At 42.7% G+C, this 15,987-nt stretch overlaps 1 long non-coding RNA gene across 1 annotated transcript; it reads left to right on the forward strand.

Annotated features, from left to right (window-relative positions):
* Window positions 1–8,229: 8,229 nt before the first annotated feature.
* Window positions 8,230–9,984, forward strand: LOC133558785 (uncharacterized). Its single transcript, XR_009807995.1, has 3 exons — window positions 8,230–8,353; window positions 8,812–9,008; window positions 9,146–9,984. It is a non-coding gene; the product is annotated as an uncharacterized LOC133558785 (long non-coding RNA).
* Window positions 9,985–15,987: the final 6,003 nt, after the last annotated feature.

Raw genomic sequence — 15,987 nt, forward strand, 5'->3', positions numbered from 1 at the left:
ATAGACATTAATTTGATCCCAGCAGCCTTAGTATTTTTGGAAAACGTGTTTTTTATTAACATTTACAACGTCACTTTTTTATGACTTCAATATTTATATGACATAATTTGTTTTTTTCAGACTCGCACTTCAAACTGACTAAACGTCAATTGCAGCTACAGTGGAACTCTAGCGTACACTTGTGTTTTCCTGTTTTGCCAGTGACAGCCAAGTGGGTGGGACCTTTGGAAGGATACCACTGTGAATACTAATCAGGGTTTCAAACCCCCTCCCCTGCAGGCCTGCAGAGTTTCTACCTCTGGGGGGCACTGTTGTATCACACTGCCTGCTAACATTGCAGCCTTTGCATGCTGCACAGTGGCAAGATTTCCTCCAGTCCTTCTGTTTGTGTACTCACTTTCTGTAAGACGGAGCCACTATATTCCTATGTCCAACCTGGTACTTGCCCCTCTTGCGGCAAATTAAATCAGAATTCCATTACAGAAGGAAAAAACAAAAAACAAACTGATAACACTCCCACAATTCAATGCAAGCTCGGCATGACCTTAGAGCAGGAAGCACGGAGCATGTTGACTGCAGGTTATTTATCATTTGAAGACTCCATTAGCTGATTAGATGCATGGTTGTGAATGATAGCTGCTGATGTCATTGCTAATTATGTCTGAATTATTGCATGAACAACAGGTCTGACCTCAGCAGAAGGAACATACACTATATTGCCAAAAGTATTTGGTCACCCATCGAAATGATCAGAATCAGGGGTCGTAATCACTTGGCCTGGTGTATAAAATCAAGCAGTTAGACATGGAGACTGTTTCTACAAACATTTGTGAAGAATGGGCCGCTTTCAGTGATTTCCAGCGTAAAACTGTTGTAGGATAATACCTGTGCAACAAATCCAGTCGTGCAATTTCTTCGCTCCTAAATATTCCAAAGTCAACTTTATCATAGGAGAAGTGAAGAGTTTGGGAACAACAGCAAGTCAGCCGCCAAGTGGTAGGCCACGTTAACTGACAGAGAGGGGTCGGCGGCTGCTGAAGTGCATAGTGCAAAGACTTTCTGCAGAGTCAGTTGCAACAGAGCTCCAAACTTCATGTGACCTTCCAATTATCCCACGTACAGTGCGCAAAGAGCTTCATGGAATGGGTTTCCATGGCCGAGCAGCTGCATCTAAGCCATACATCACCAAGTCCAATGCAGAGCAGTGGAGACACGTTCTCTGTAAGTGATGAATCGCGCTTTTCCATCTGGCAGTCTGATGAACTAGTCTGGGTTTGGAGCTTGCCAGGAGAACGCTACATTTCGGACTGCATTGTGCCGAGTGTGAAATTTGGTGGCGGAGGAATTATGATGTGGGGTTGTTTTTCAGGAGTTGGGCTTGGCCCCTTAGTTCAAGTGAAAATAAATCTGAATGCTCCAGGATACCAAAACATTTTGTTGTGTTTTATCTTTTCCCTGCCTTTTCCTTTATTGTGATGTGTTTTCTTCAGCTCATTAGTGTGGACACTAAGGCACACCTGCATCCAATCTCAAACGAGGAGTATTTAAGCTCGTCACTTACAGCTGGGTCTTGCTGGTTATTTTCTCCTGTACCTCCCACGTGCCTGCGCCTGCTTCACCTCGTCAGTTCTGGTATGTTGTCACTTCTTTGTCCTGTGATCCCTCACCTTTTGTATTTGTTTCCTAGCCTCCCTGAGGTAAAGAGGACTTTATACTGTGCTCAGTGCGACCTGGCTTTTCCCCCTGCCGACCACTGAGGAACCTGTTTTTGTTGGTAATTCATGGTGTGCAATTCTGCCCCATCGGCTTTTGTTACACTTTTTGGAATTATTACATTTTTCCCTTTTTGTAATTCAAACTTCCCTCCCGTCTCTGCATGCGGGGGTCACCTCCTTGATCAGTTCCTAACACCATCCATTTCCATCCATTTTCTACCGCTTATTCCCTTTTGGGGTCGCGGGGGGCGCTGGCGCCTATCTCAGCTACAATCGGGCGGAAGGCGGGGTTTCTAACACATTTTGGACAATTCCATCGGCCAAATACTTTTGGCAATATAGTGTATTTGAATGGAGCGCTCATAAGTCACATTGTTATTCTGGGAGCAGGGCAAGAAGCTTTTAAATCATGCATAATGCGCTGAATAATTCCTATGACATCCACCTTGACAATTTTATTGCATCACTACCCAAATACCTTTTGATTGGCCCGTGCCCAACATTTCACCTCGCTCTTATCAGGTGTCTGTATATTGACGCCATCTTTCACAGTGACATTGGCCCCCTTCTGCCCCTGTCCTTCATTACAAATGATCTCTCGGCACTAATGAGCGCCTGGCTAAAAATACCCGCCATGTGTCACGCTGCATATTGGGCTTTTGCAAACGCTAATGGGTGCAGAGCATCAAAGTGGAGAAGGCAATGGACGCATGGATGTTCCAACTTCATTTAAACACAATATTAATATTCTACGTGCATCCTCACTCACCAGCAGAATTCCGCTGCCATAGTTTCAGTTGAGAGACGCCCACCCCCGCCTCCTCCGGGCTACCTTTTTAACATACCACTGCTGTCCCGTGTTGCCACGGCAACACCACATAACCTTTCCAGGGAGGTCGCGATGTGCCAGTGTTACCGCTTAAGAGATTTCGTTCGCTTCGGCTCAAGTCTCGTCGGCGGGCTCTGCTGTTGGGATCGAGGGGTGGGGAGGAAGGATAACGTCCAGGTAGGCTTTGGTCTGCGGGTGGAGGAAAAACGTGGGGTGATGGATGGAGCCGTCACCACCCTGGTCTAATTAACTGACAGGATCCAGTCAAAGCTCCATGGAGTCATTTCACAGAGAAATGTGTGGGCAAAGCCATTTTTGCTGATGCCAACCCCTCAGCATACATTAAGGGCAAATTAACTTTATCTTTATTTTCTGCCACTTAGTATACTACGGACGTGACTGAGGCTGTTTTTTTTGGGTTTTTTTGCACTCAACTCCAATAATAAAAATGTGTTCCTTTCAGCATTGCATTTGTTCTTTGTTTTTTCTGCATTGTACAGCTTAAATCAACGTTGATGTCAGTATACATTGGACGTGTAGAAAAAATTTGTACTGGATTAATAGTATATATATTTAGTAGAAGCATTTAAGTCTCATCTTAAAACGAATTTGTATACTCTAGCCTTTAAATAGTCCCACTTTTTAGACCAGTTGATCTGCCGTTTCTTTTCTTTTTCTCCTATGTCCCCCTCTCCCTTGTGGAGGACGTCTGGTCCGGTGGCCATGGATGAAGTACTGGCTATCCAGAGTCGGGACCCAGGATGGACCGCTCGCCTGCGTATCGGTTGGGGACATCTCTGCGCTGCTGATCCGCCTAAGCTTGGGATGGTTTCCTGCTGGCTCCACTTTGGACGGGACTCTCGCTACTATATTGGATCCACTTTGAACTGGACTCTCACAGTTAAGTTAGATCCACTATGGATTGGACTCTCACAATAGCATTTTAGATCCGCTCGACATCAATTGCATATGCGGTCCTCTCCAAGGTTTCTCATAGTCACTGTCACCGACGTCCCACTGGCGTGAGTTTTTCCTTGCCCTTATTTGGGCCCTACCGAGGATGTCGTTGTGGTTTGTGCAGCCCTTTGAGACATTTGTGATTTTGGGCTATATAAATAAACATTGATTGATTGATAATAGACAGAAGTGTTTGTGTAAATCCCATAACTGTCATCATGTTGTCTTTAGACCGCAAATTAGTAGTCCGGCTTCCTCCCACCGCCAAAAAACATGCACCTGGGGTTAGGTTGATTGGCAACACTAAGTTGGCCCTAGTGTGTGAATGTGAGTGTGAATGTTGTCTGTCTATCTGTGTTGGCCATGCGATGAGGTGGCGACTTGTCCAGGGTGTACCCCGTCTTCCGCCCGAATGCAGCTGAGATAGGCTCCAGCAACCCCCCGTGACCCTTAATGGGATAAAGGGTAGAAATGGATGGATGGATGGATTGTTGTGACTGATTTAACAGCGCCTCTGCTGGGGACAGCCAGTAAATGCACTCCATTCCTTCCAGGTGGTAATTAATCAGTTGCACAAAATTATTAAACTTCAATCAATGAATCATCAATTCTATTATTAGTCCTATCTTAAAAGCAAAGCCTGGAGTCATGAAGTAATTTACTTACTGTAATTAGTACCTAGCGGAAATAAATGGCTTTTGCTTTATTAAAGGCATCAGCATCTGGCATCAATTGTGGGATTACATTTTCGGTTGGTGGTTTTGGGACATTTTTTGTTCATACAAAACGGTTGGCCAAATTAATAAGATAACTTCATTAATAAATATTCCATTGCCTTTTCACCCAGTTTTTTCCAAATATTTCAATTTCCCCCTGCATTCCAGAAACACATATGTCAACATGAGACATAAAAACTTCTGACAGGTAATTATCCGATAAACACAATCCACAAATAATAGTTTCCTTGGCAATCTGCTGAAATGTTTCAGGGTGGGCTCGTCGGTTGCATCCAAGTGGGATATTTTTTATCCAGAAAATGCTCGTGCAAAATATCGAGTTGTTCTTATTCTGTGTTGGTCATGCATTATAACCTGAGGCGTTTGCCAGCAGACAATATTAGACATCATTTTGAAATTTGGATTCTCTATTTCATGGTATACAGGTTGACTTTCTGCATAAGATATTAGAACAATTATCCCTTCTGGGTTGTACATTTTTCATGGAGACCAATTCCTCCAACAAATCGTAAACTAAGGCAAATATTCAGGGAACGTTTCGATCTTGTCCTATTTCATCAAAAGCCACAATTTTTGACTTTGTTCAAACGTTCAGAGAATATGGACTGTGCATAATCTTCATTCAAAAGTTTGAGTATTTGACAATTTTCTGCAACTCCAAGGACAGCAGCATGTAAAGAACATGACTTGTGTGTAAAGCGACCAAAATAAGTGAATCATATACACTGAGGTTTGCAATTATTTTGAAATGCTCTAATTTCTTAGAATCTGCACATTTCTTGAAATTTGACGGACATTTGTAAGTTTCTTTTAATAAAATACTTAAGTTGTGTGCACAATCTGCATTCTTCTCCTTTTGGCTGGCATGATCAAAGCCTCCTCTCTGACCACGCCCACTCTGCTCAGCCAGGGGTCGAAGGTCGCTAACCTCCGCCCCACCACCTCTCAGAACTGCATAACGACAACTAGACACCTGTTAATGGTTATCAACAACCAGTAAAGAATAATTGGATCTTTGACATAATAGGATAAATATTGGAGAATGAAGCATTGAACTGCGCTTTGTTCAGGAAACATCTGTCTGCTACTCTGCTAAGTGGCAAAAGCAGAAGAGCAGTTAGGTAGATCTCCAGCTCCCCACAAAACAAAACATATCAGCAGTGCTGCCTTCCTCCGGTTAGGATACATAATCCTTACATTCCAAAAAACGACACAATACATAGACCTACTAAAGTTGTGGTTTGGAGAAGTCAAAAGGCCTTGTGAAGTTTCTTTTACTTGAATGATCATTGACAAGATTTAGTAGTGGAAGAGAGCTAAGATAAGTTGAAAACATTTCTAGCATATATTTAAAGTACACATAGCGTCTGGATGAACAAAATTTCACAAACAAGTTCTCTGAATGCATTTTTTGCCCCTGAAAAGGAATCTACCGGTCAATTCCTGTAATATCAATGGGTTTTTGAGTGATAGGTAGGTAACTAACCGTACTTAGAATGACACCTTCGCAAGACTCCATATGCCGGCCATTCTCGGTGTGAGGTCGTCTATAGAACTGCAGCCTATTGCCTCGCATACGCAGTGTGGAAATAAACATATAAAATATTGTTTTGATCATTTAATTGCATAGTCCATGGTCCATGGTTACCTTAAAAGCAAAATAACAATTTAAAATAATTTTGAAATACGATGTGTTATGAAAGATTACACTAGTTTGGACAAACATGGCTTCTTTGCAAGACGGCAATGATTCAAGTTCTGAGTCCGAGATTTAGCATTCGGATCCACCCGACGAAGAAGCTGAAGAACACAACAAGTAGCCCCCAATCGGAAATTTTACCGATACAGATTCGAGTCTGAATCTGAGGCCAAGGATGCTCTATCAGCATTTCTTCAAGCATCTTAAGGAAAACATCAGTAGAAGAGGACACAAAATACATCAAAACAGGCTTACCTTTTTTTCACCTCACGATTTTGAGGGTCAACTTTTCTGTTCTTTGTATGTTTTTTCCACAGGTTTTACTCAGGGACGGCGTGGTGCGGTTGGGAGAGTGGCCGTGCCCGCAACCTGAGGGTTCCTGGTTCAATCCCCACCTGTTACCAACCTCGTCACGTCCGTTGTGTCCTTGCTTCACCCTTGCTCCTGATGGGTCGTGGTTAGGGCCTTGCATGGCAGCTCCAGCCATCAGTGTGTGAATATGTGTATGAATGTGTGAATGTGGAAATAGTGTCAAAGCGCCTTGAGTAACTTGAAGGTAGACAAGCGCTATACAGGTATAACCCATTTAACATTTAATTTTACCTGTAGAGAACATTTTTAGGTTCAGATCTATGAAATAAGCGCCAACGTTGTCAGCATTAGAGAGGCTTTGTTGTAAATGTAGGATAGTGGCCCTTTGGAGCTGCTAGAGCCCATCTAATGAAACTCCTTTAAAGGGGAACATTATCACCAAACCTATGCAAGCGTCAATATATACCTTGATGTTGCAGAAAAAAGACCATGTATTTTTTTAACTGAGTTCCGAACTCTAAATGGGTGAATTTTGTCGAATTAAACGCCTTTCTGCTTATCGGTCTTGTAGCGATGACGTCAGAACGTGATGTCATCGAGGTAATATACGCGCCATTTTAATTTTCACATTACAAACACCGGGTCTCAGCTCTGTTATTTTCCTATTGTTCGACTATTTTTTGGAACCTTGGAGACATCATGCCTCGTCGGTGTGTTGTCGGAGGTTGTAACAACACTAACAGGGAGGGATTTAAGTTGCACCACTGGCAAGAAATCTGCCGCCAGACCCCAATTGAATGTGCCAGAGTGTCTGCACATTTTACCGGTGATGCTAAGACAGACATGGCACAGAGATGTATGGATAACCTGCAGATGCATTTGCAACGATAAAGTCAACTAAATCACAAAGGTGAGTTTTGTTGATGTTGTTGACTTATGTGCTAATCAGACATATTTGGTCGCAGCATGACTGCCAGCTAATCGATGCTAACATGCTACGCTAATCAATGCTAACATGCTATTTACGCTAGCTGTATGTACGTTTAAAACTAGATAGCCACATTTAATGCGAAACAAACACTTACCAATCGACGGATTTAAGTTGCTCCAGTGTCACAAGATGCGAAAGTCCTGATCGTTTGGTCCGCACATTTTACCGGCGATGCTAATAAGGCAGCCATACTATGGGCCACTTCATTAGGTACACCCAGGCTATGGCCGAATAGCGTCAATGGCTATTCGCTCAATAGCTTCAGTTTCTTCTTCAATTTCGTTTTCACTATCTGCCTCCATACTCCGACCATCTGTTTCAATACATGCATAATCTGCTGAATCGCTTAAGCCGGTGAAATCCGAGTCTGAATCCGAGCTAATGTAGCTATATCTTGCTGTGGTAACCGCCATGTTGTTTGTATTGGCAGCCCTGTATGACGTCACAGGGAAATGGACAGTCGCATCGCAAATAGCGAAAATCAAGAACTTCAAAGCTTTTTTTAGGGATATTCCGGGAGGTGTAAAATTAAAAAAAAAACTTCGAAAAAAAAACTAAGCCACTGGGAACTGATTTTTATTGTTTTTAACCCTTTTGAAATTGTGATAATGTTCCCCTTTAACAATTCTTTATGCCCCAAAGTATGTATTTGCAGCCCAGATTAGTGTCTATCGCCTCCCAACTAAAACACAAATTAGGATGAACATACCGGAACATGCATCATGTCCGGAGAGAAAGCGTTTGAAGCAAAGCTGCATGTGTACGCGCAGAATCACACTCGAGTGACGAGTTCAAAGATGTTCCCCAGGCACAAGAGCCACGACACCACTTACGAAACGAGTGATTGCACAGTGACACATGCTGACTGTTGGGCCACGTGGTGAACAGCACTGATTTCATCAGACCCACTGAGTTTGTCGTGACTAGATCCAGGAGCGCCAACCCAGCAAAATGTTTGCAACACAAGGCAAAGGACCCCACACCATTTCCTCCCCTCGTGAGAAAGCAAGGAGACACGGACAGAGCGCACCCTCCCCCCTATCACTGCCCAAGGGTTCGACTCTAATTCGCACAAGATGTTTGATGTTCAACAGCCTCTTGTTCTCATTCGCGGTGCGTATCAGGATGAAAAGGTGGTGAGTGGCGGGAATAGACCTCTGTGGAGGGCTTTCATTAGATATTACAGTCTGAGCCTTTTCCAAGGCCTGGGTCAAAGATGGCTCCTATTTGCACCTTATTTCATGGCCGCAGAGATAATCGACCCACACGGACTCCATCTGGTTCACATGAAGAATTGCCTTTGTACCACACGACGTAGCACTGGTCTCTTAACCCCGCAGGAGAGGCAAATAAGACGCGTGAGGGTGGAATTGGAGATTGTTTTCCTTCCTTAAATCAAGTAACTTTGACCAGATTCAATTATTATGTTATTGCTCTCTGTAAGCACAACACGGGACAATCTCATGAGCGCTATCAGTTAGTCGGTCGTCTTTGTACAGTCTCGCTGAGCACGATAACACCAGCGACCCCGCCCCCTTCTGCCCTCATGCTCTGCTTTTTCTCCTTCACAGGTTGTAATCAGATACAATGGGGCAACTGTGAGAGCAAACAACCCTGAGGCAATACAGCCAAACAGGAGTCCATTTTCAGCCCTAAACGATGATGTCATCACGCCAATGTGACCGGCTTGGGTTTCACCGTCGGATCAATTATTCACAGCGTTTAATTGGATCAACTGGATCCGGATCACACCAGGGATTCATTTCCAGTAAGAGCAGCTGCAAATATACCCTGAACTCGCATGCGAGGCATAAAGCTTCAGATCGATAGCCACAGTCTGCGGGCTCTCGGACTGAAAAAAACGATACCTAAATGGCAGTTGATTATGCATCTCCCCTTTTTTAGATGAATGGTAACCGCTCCACACAGTGAGAGAAAAGAAGATGGTGGGGGTGACGATCTCAGTGTGTAGGGTGAAGGCCAGTCTGTGATGATGCTGCATTCATTAATCACACAGTGGAGTACAGTGTCGTTCACAGCCTCTTAGTCATCACATATTCCCACTCCACTCTTGCCTTCAACTCATCAGGGGCCTCCCAGGCATAGGTGGCCTTTGTGCACAACTAACCGGAACAGTACTCCCCTTATTAGTGCTGGTTTTCAGTCCAGACTATAGTACAGAGAGGCTTCCATTCATGGGGTGGAGTTGGAAACACAAGGCCTATATCTCTGAGGACGTGTAGAAAGAGCAGTTCATTCATCTTTTAAGCATGGGAGTCTCATAAGAGAGGGTCTTGTTTTTCGCCCCCAAGTAAACACAGTCATCTCGGATTTCTCATGTTTGTATTTTACCTTGAACGTCCGTCGTCTTTTGTCCCCATTCTTGCTTACACAGCCTTCGTTGCATGTGATTGATGGAAATATTCATCTGTTAGATAGTCCCGTGCACACTTGGGTAAACGATATTGTTAAAGCGCATGACTTGCTGAAAAGATTTATAGGAGCTCAAGTAGCCAAAACGGAGTAGCCTTAGGGCGTGAATACTCCTCATTCATTCCCTCCGTGAACTCAGTACTGAGTATCTTTTGGCAGGTTGTCAGACCTGCTTGTGTGCATAAAATAGCAACAAAAGTGACCTGAGCTTTGACCCCCAAGCATGCTGGAGCTTTGGAAAACATGACTGTGCTTGATTGTGAGACTTGTCGTCTAATCACACCACGCTGAACTCAATGACCTTATGTCTTTACAGGGCACTTGTCAAAATACTTGCAAATTAAACATTTGGAGCAGCACAAAATTCCTTGGATACAACTTTTTCCACTTCTGACACAGTACCAATACAGGGGCCTTGAGTATTGGATGATACCAACATTGATTCAATGCAATATCAGCACAAATCATACATACTTTTATTATTTTGTTGTGAGAAACGTTAGGAAAAGCTTGATCAAGTGAAATTACTCAAAGAACGAACAATGGTAAGTACAAAAAACACTAACCTACTTATTATTAACCATCTGAAATGGACTTATGCTCTCTAATGTTGAAGTTAAAGGCCTACTGAAATTAGATTTTCTTATTTAAACGGGGATAGCAGGTCCATTCTATGTGTCATACTTGATCATTTTGCGATATTGCCATATTTTTGCTGAAAGGATTTAGTAGAGAACATCGACGATAAAGTTCGCAACTTTTGGTCGCTAATAAAAAAGCTTTGCCTGTACCGGAAGTAGCAGACGATGTGCGGGTGACGTCACGAGTTGTAGGGCTCCTCACATCCTCACATTGTTTACAATCATAGCCACCAGCAGCTAGAGCGATTCGGACCGAGAAAGCGACAATTTCCCCTTTAATTTGAGCGAGGATGAACGATTCGTGGATGAGGATATTGAGAGTGAAGGACTAGAAAAAATAAGAAAAAAATAGGCGATTGCAGTGGGAGCGATTCAGATGTTATTAGACACATTTACTAGGATAATTCTGGAAAATTCCTTATCTGCCTATTGTGTTACTAGTGTTTTAGGGAAATTGTATAGTACCTGAAAGTCGGAGGGGTGTGGCCAAGGGTGTGGAGACCGCCAGTGTCTCTGCAGGAGGACGCAGGCTCCGTTCATAACTACGGTAAGAGCCAACTTATTACCACAATTTTCTCACCGAAACCTGCCAGTTTACATGTGATCAGGATCCATGTTCGCTTGACCGCTCTGTTCCATAGTAAAGCTTCACCTTCGGGAATTTTAAACAAGGAAACACCGGCTGTGTTTGTGTGGCTAAAGGCTAAAAGCTTCCCACCTCCATCTTTCTACTTTGAATTCTCCATTATTAATTGAACAAATTGCAAAAGATTCAGCAACACAGATGTCCAGAATACTGTGTAATTATGCGATTAGAGCAGACTACTTATAGCTTGGATCGGGCTGGAAAATAATGTCTGCTACAACCCGAAACCTCCAAACGCACGCGTCATCATACGCGTCATCATACGGCCACGTTTTCAACACGACACTTCGCGGGAAATTTAAAATTGCAATTTAGTAAACTAAAAAGGCTGTATTGGCATGCGTTGCAATGTTAAGATTTCATCATTGATATATAAACTATCAGACTGCGTGGTCGGTAGTAGTGGGTTTCAGTAGGCATTTAAGCTGTAATTGTTTTAGGTGAGTCAGCCCAATAATTCATATAAAGGACTCATAAGTTCCAGATGACCAACATTTTATTAACAAGTTCTCAATTTGAGTTGTTTGCTCCTGAAAATGATTCTGCCAGTCATTTCCTACAATATCAATTAGTTCTTGAGTCGTGGGTTGATGACTAACTTTACCTGGAACGGCCCCTTTCTGTCGCTAGACCCAGTATGCCGTTTTCTCTTGGTGTGACAGAATTGGAGCCTATTTCCCCACCTAGACAGTGTAGATAAAAGCATATGCCACAAATATTTTAATTACATAATTGCATATTTTTGTTGCCCTGGTCCATTATTACTTAAAAAGTGATATGACTAACACAATGAGAAAAAGGAAATATAAAACAATCACCATTTCTGGACTTCCCTGCTCTTCCATCTTCTCTTCCCTACACACCATAACCTGTTTCGCCATGCTTTTTCAGAGCTTCTTCAAGCATCTTAGGAAAACATCAGTAGAAGAGGACGCACAATAAAGTACAGATGGCAAATCTTCTGGTTTTTGACCACCGGGTCTGCTCTTCTCTCTGTACGTTTTTCTGCAGGTTGTGACTTAGTCGTTCTTCCCTCAAGGGTGCTCCTGATTTTCCGTATCACATTTGTGTCTTTTTTTTATTTTTTTAACCAAACTCTGACCACACCCCTTTTTTTGAAAGTCAGAATCATGAAAATGTTTGCTACAAATTACACTCCTCTCGCTTGGTCTGTCAAATTTTGCGCAAGTCCAATTTGACAGCAGAGGTCAATACTTTCCTCATATTTCCATTTGTTGGAAACGTGTGCGAGGATGGGAGGAAGATGCTACCAACTACACAATATGAAATTCCTTCCAGTCTTCTGTAGGTGACAGGCTGATGCAGGCCCGCCCTCATTTTGGAGCTAAAATGGACTTTCGAAAATGTGCTGAAACACGTTAGAAAACAAGCCTAAATTCACTAGTGGGGGATTGTACCTGCAGATATAATTTTTAGGTCCAGAACTAAGAAATTAGTGCCAATGTTCTCAGGATTATATTACCCCTTTTAGTTAATCTTATTATGCAGTAAATGCGATAATGCGGACACTTTTGTTACTGGACAGTGTCTTATAAGCTACTGCCTCTGACACTTTGCGTCTGTAAGAAAAATGCAACTCTACTTGTCCACATTTACAAATGTCATGTTTTAGACTGCAATGTTACAATTACGGTCACTTATTACGTACGTGTAGCTCATTTGCTATTGTGTACTTAAATGTTGTGTAGCCGTTAGCTCTTGATAAATGTATCCCATAGTGAGCACCTAAAAATAAGCAAACAAATAAAACTGTAAAGTGTTACACATGCCGATATCATATTTTTGGCCATTTTTCATTGTAATACAGAGAAAGCTAATATCAGCATGACTCCATATGAGACTTGAGCATCATTAAAAATCAATAAGATTTATTATGATTGTTCCAAGCTTGCATGGAGGGGAAGGCGGGTTGATCAATGTTTACTAGAGTCTGTATCTACTTATCAAATGTGCTGAAGGGGGTGAAGACCACCTCAGTGCATACAAAAAGCAGGTCCACGGGGCACACTGACCTTGTGATTGGTGAGCTTTTATGTTGCACTCCTCAACTGGAGGAGACATGCTGTGGAGACGCAGCTAATCTGCTTTGTTCACCACTCAGCTGAAGCTCTAATAAGACTATTGATCTGACGATGAATTGATTCAGTGCTTTGGCAGGAGCTGGCCTGATTTGGAAGGTTGTTTAGGTAAGTGGTGGGTGGAGACATGTCTGGATTTGGCATTATCAATCAAGCTAATCATTTGTTTTCTTCAAACTGCTTTTGAGGTTATTTTTAGTTCATTAGACCAGTGTTTTTCAACCTTTTTTGAGCCAAGGCACATTAGATTGATTAGATCGATTAGATAGTACTTTATTTATTCCGTCAGGATAGTTCCTTCAGGAAAATTACAATAGAAGATTAAAATAAAATAAAAAAAATCGGTCTTAGCTTGGGCCCTGGAGAGGGGGTGCAGACTGAGGCCAAGGGAAAAACAACAACTCATAGCCATAGTACACATCCCTCTTCCATGTGTGTAAGAGGGAAACATCAAACATCAAAGAACACAGAGGACATTAAAGACATTAAAGCAGCAGATACAACCAGACACTTCTACATACAGCTATGAATAAAAAGTAAAATAAACATATACACTGTGGTGGCCTATGCGGTGTTCCACGCCATTGTCCGTTGGGGTGGAGGGAGCATGGCCAGAGACAGAAGCAGACCCAACAAAGCAACCAAGACAGCTGACTCCACTCTCGGCCAGTGTCCAGTCTGCATGGATGAGCGAGGATACGTCCAAGGTGACTGAGGTGTCCGACACCTGCTCACCCAGTCGAGACACCGCGAAGCCTCTCCGTCTCAGCGCTCAGTGCTAGCTCCGCAGCCCTGTCCCCTCATCCGCATCTCCTCCAGTCCCTCCAAACAGACTCTGGTGTGGCAGAGACCCAGCAGCTGGTCTCCATGGCCAAAAGGCTCCCGGGAGGCAGATCCAGAAGTCCACAAAAAAAGCACCACAGAGGTCACGAAAGTGCCACCCCTTGTCTCACAGTCCCAAAGGGTCCCGGACCAAAATGCAAAAAAATATAATAACACATGAAAACAAGAGGGAAACACAAAAGGATGACACAAGAGCACAGAGCTCCTGCCTACAGCAGCCACTACAGCAGCGCCATCTTGGAAAAAAAAAAAAAAAATGTTTTGCGCTGAAAAAATGCGGAGGCACACCACCAGCAGAAATCATTAAAAAAGGAAACTCAGTTGACAGTAAAAACTTGTTGTCGCAATGGTTGGATATGACTTTAAACCATAACCAAACATGCATCAATGTAGTTCTTATCTCTAAGTACAGTGGGGCAAACAAGTATTTAGTCAGCCACCGATTGTGCAAGTTCTCCCACTTAAAATGATGACAGAGGTCTGTAATTTTCATCATAGGTACACTTCAACTGTGAGAGACAGAATGGGGAAAAAAATCCAGGAATTCACATTGTAGGAATTTTAAAGAATTTATTTGTAAATTATGGTGGAAAATAAGTATTTGGTCAACCATTTAAAGCTCTCACTGATGGAAGGAGGTTTTGTCTCAAAATCTCACGATACATGGCCCCATTCATTCTCTCCTTAACACGGATCAATCGTCCTGTCCCCTTAGCAGAAAAACAGCCCCAAAGCATGATATTTCCACCCCCATGCTTCACAGTAGGTGTAGTGTTCTTGGGATGCAACTCAGTATTCTTCTTCCTCCAAACACGACGAGTTGAGTTTATACCAGAAAGTTCTATTTTGGTTTCATCTGACCACATGACATTCTCCCAATCCTCTGCTGTATCATCCATGTATCCATTTTGGTATAAACTTAACTTGTCGTGTTTGGAGGAAGAAGAATACTGAGTTGCTTCCCAAGAACACCATACCTACTGTGAAGCATGGGGGTGGAAACATCATGCTTTGGGGCTGTTTTTCTGCTAAGGGGACAGGACGATTGATCCGTGTTCAGGAAAGAATGAATGGGGCCATGTATCGTGAGATTTTGAGCCAAAACCTCCTTCCATCAGTGAGAGCTTTGAATGGTTGACCAAATACTTATTTTCCACCATGATTTAAAAATGTGTATTTTTAAAATCCTACAATGTGAATTCCTGGATTTTTCCCCCCACATTCTGTCTCTCACAGTTGAAGTGTACCTATGATGAAAATTACAGATCTCTGTCATCATTTTAAGTGGGAGAACTTGCACAATCGGTGGCAGACTAAATACTTTTTTGCCCCACTGTAGATGTACCGTCACAACCTGTCACATCGTGCCGTTCACTTATTTTGATTTTTTTGCTGTTTTCATGTGTGTAGTGTTTTAGTTCTTGTCTTGTGCTCCTATTTTGGTGACTTTTTCTGTTTTTTTTGTTTTTTTCCTGTGGCAGTTTCATGTCTTCCTTTCAGCGATATTTCCCGCATCTACTTTGTTTTAGCAATCAAGACTATTTTAGTTGTATTCATCCTTCTTTGTGGGGACATTGTTGATTGTCGTGTCGTGTTCGGCTGTACTTTGTGGAGGCCGTTTTTGCTCCACAGTAAGTATTTGCTGTCGTCCAGCATTCTGTTTATGTCTACTTTGTAGCCAGTTCAGTTTTAGTTTCGTTCTGCATAGCCATCCCAAAGCTTTAATTCATTTTCTTAGGGGCACTCACCTTTTGTTTATTTTTGCCTCAATCACCTTTTTACCTTCACACTGCCCCCTGCTGTTTCCGACACCTACAAAGCAATTAGCTACCGGCTGCCACCTGCTGATATGGAAGAGTATTACATGGTTACTCTGCCGAACTCTCGACAGCCCCAACGTTCAACAACAACACAAAATTTGCAGACTATAATTACTGGTTTGCAAAAAATATCTTTAACCCAAATAGGTGAAACTAGATAATCTCCCACGGCACACCAGACTGTGGTTGAAAAACACTGCATTACACAACTCAACGTCGTAGTGCTTTTCTACCTGTCTATCTGTGCAGCACTTAGACAATATCG

Source organism: Nerophis ophidion, linkage group LG09 (genome assembly GCF_033978795.1).
Source record: "Nerophis ophidion isolate RoL-2023_Sa linkage group LG09, RoL_Noph_v1.0, whole genome shotgun sequence".
Classification (NCBI taxonomy): domain Eukaryota; kingdom Metazoa; phylum Chordata; class Actinopteri; order Syngnathiformes; family Syngnathidae; genus Nerophis; species Nerophis ophidion.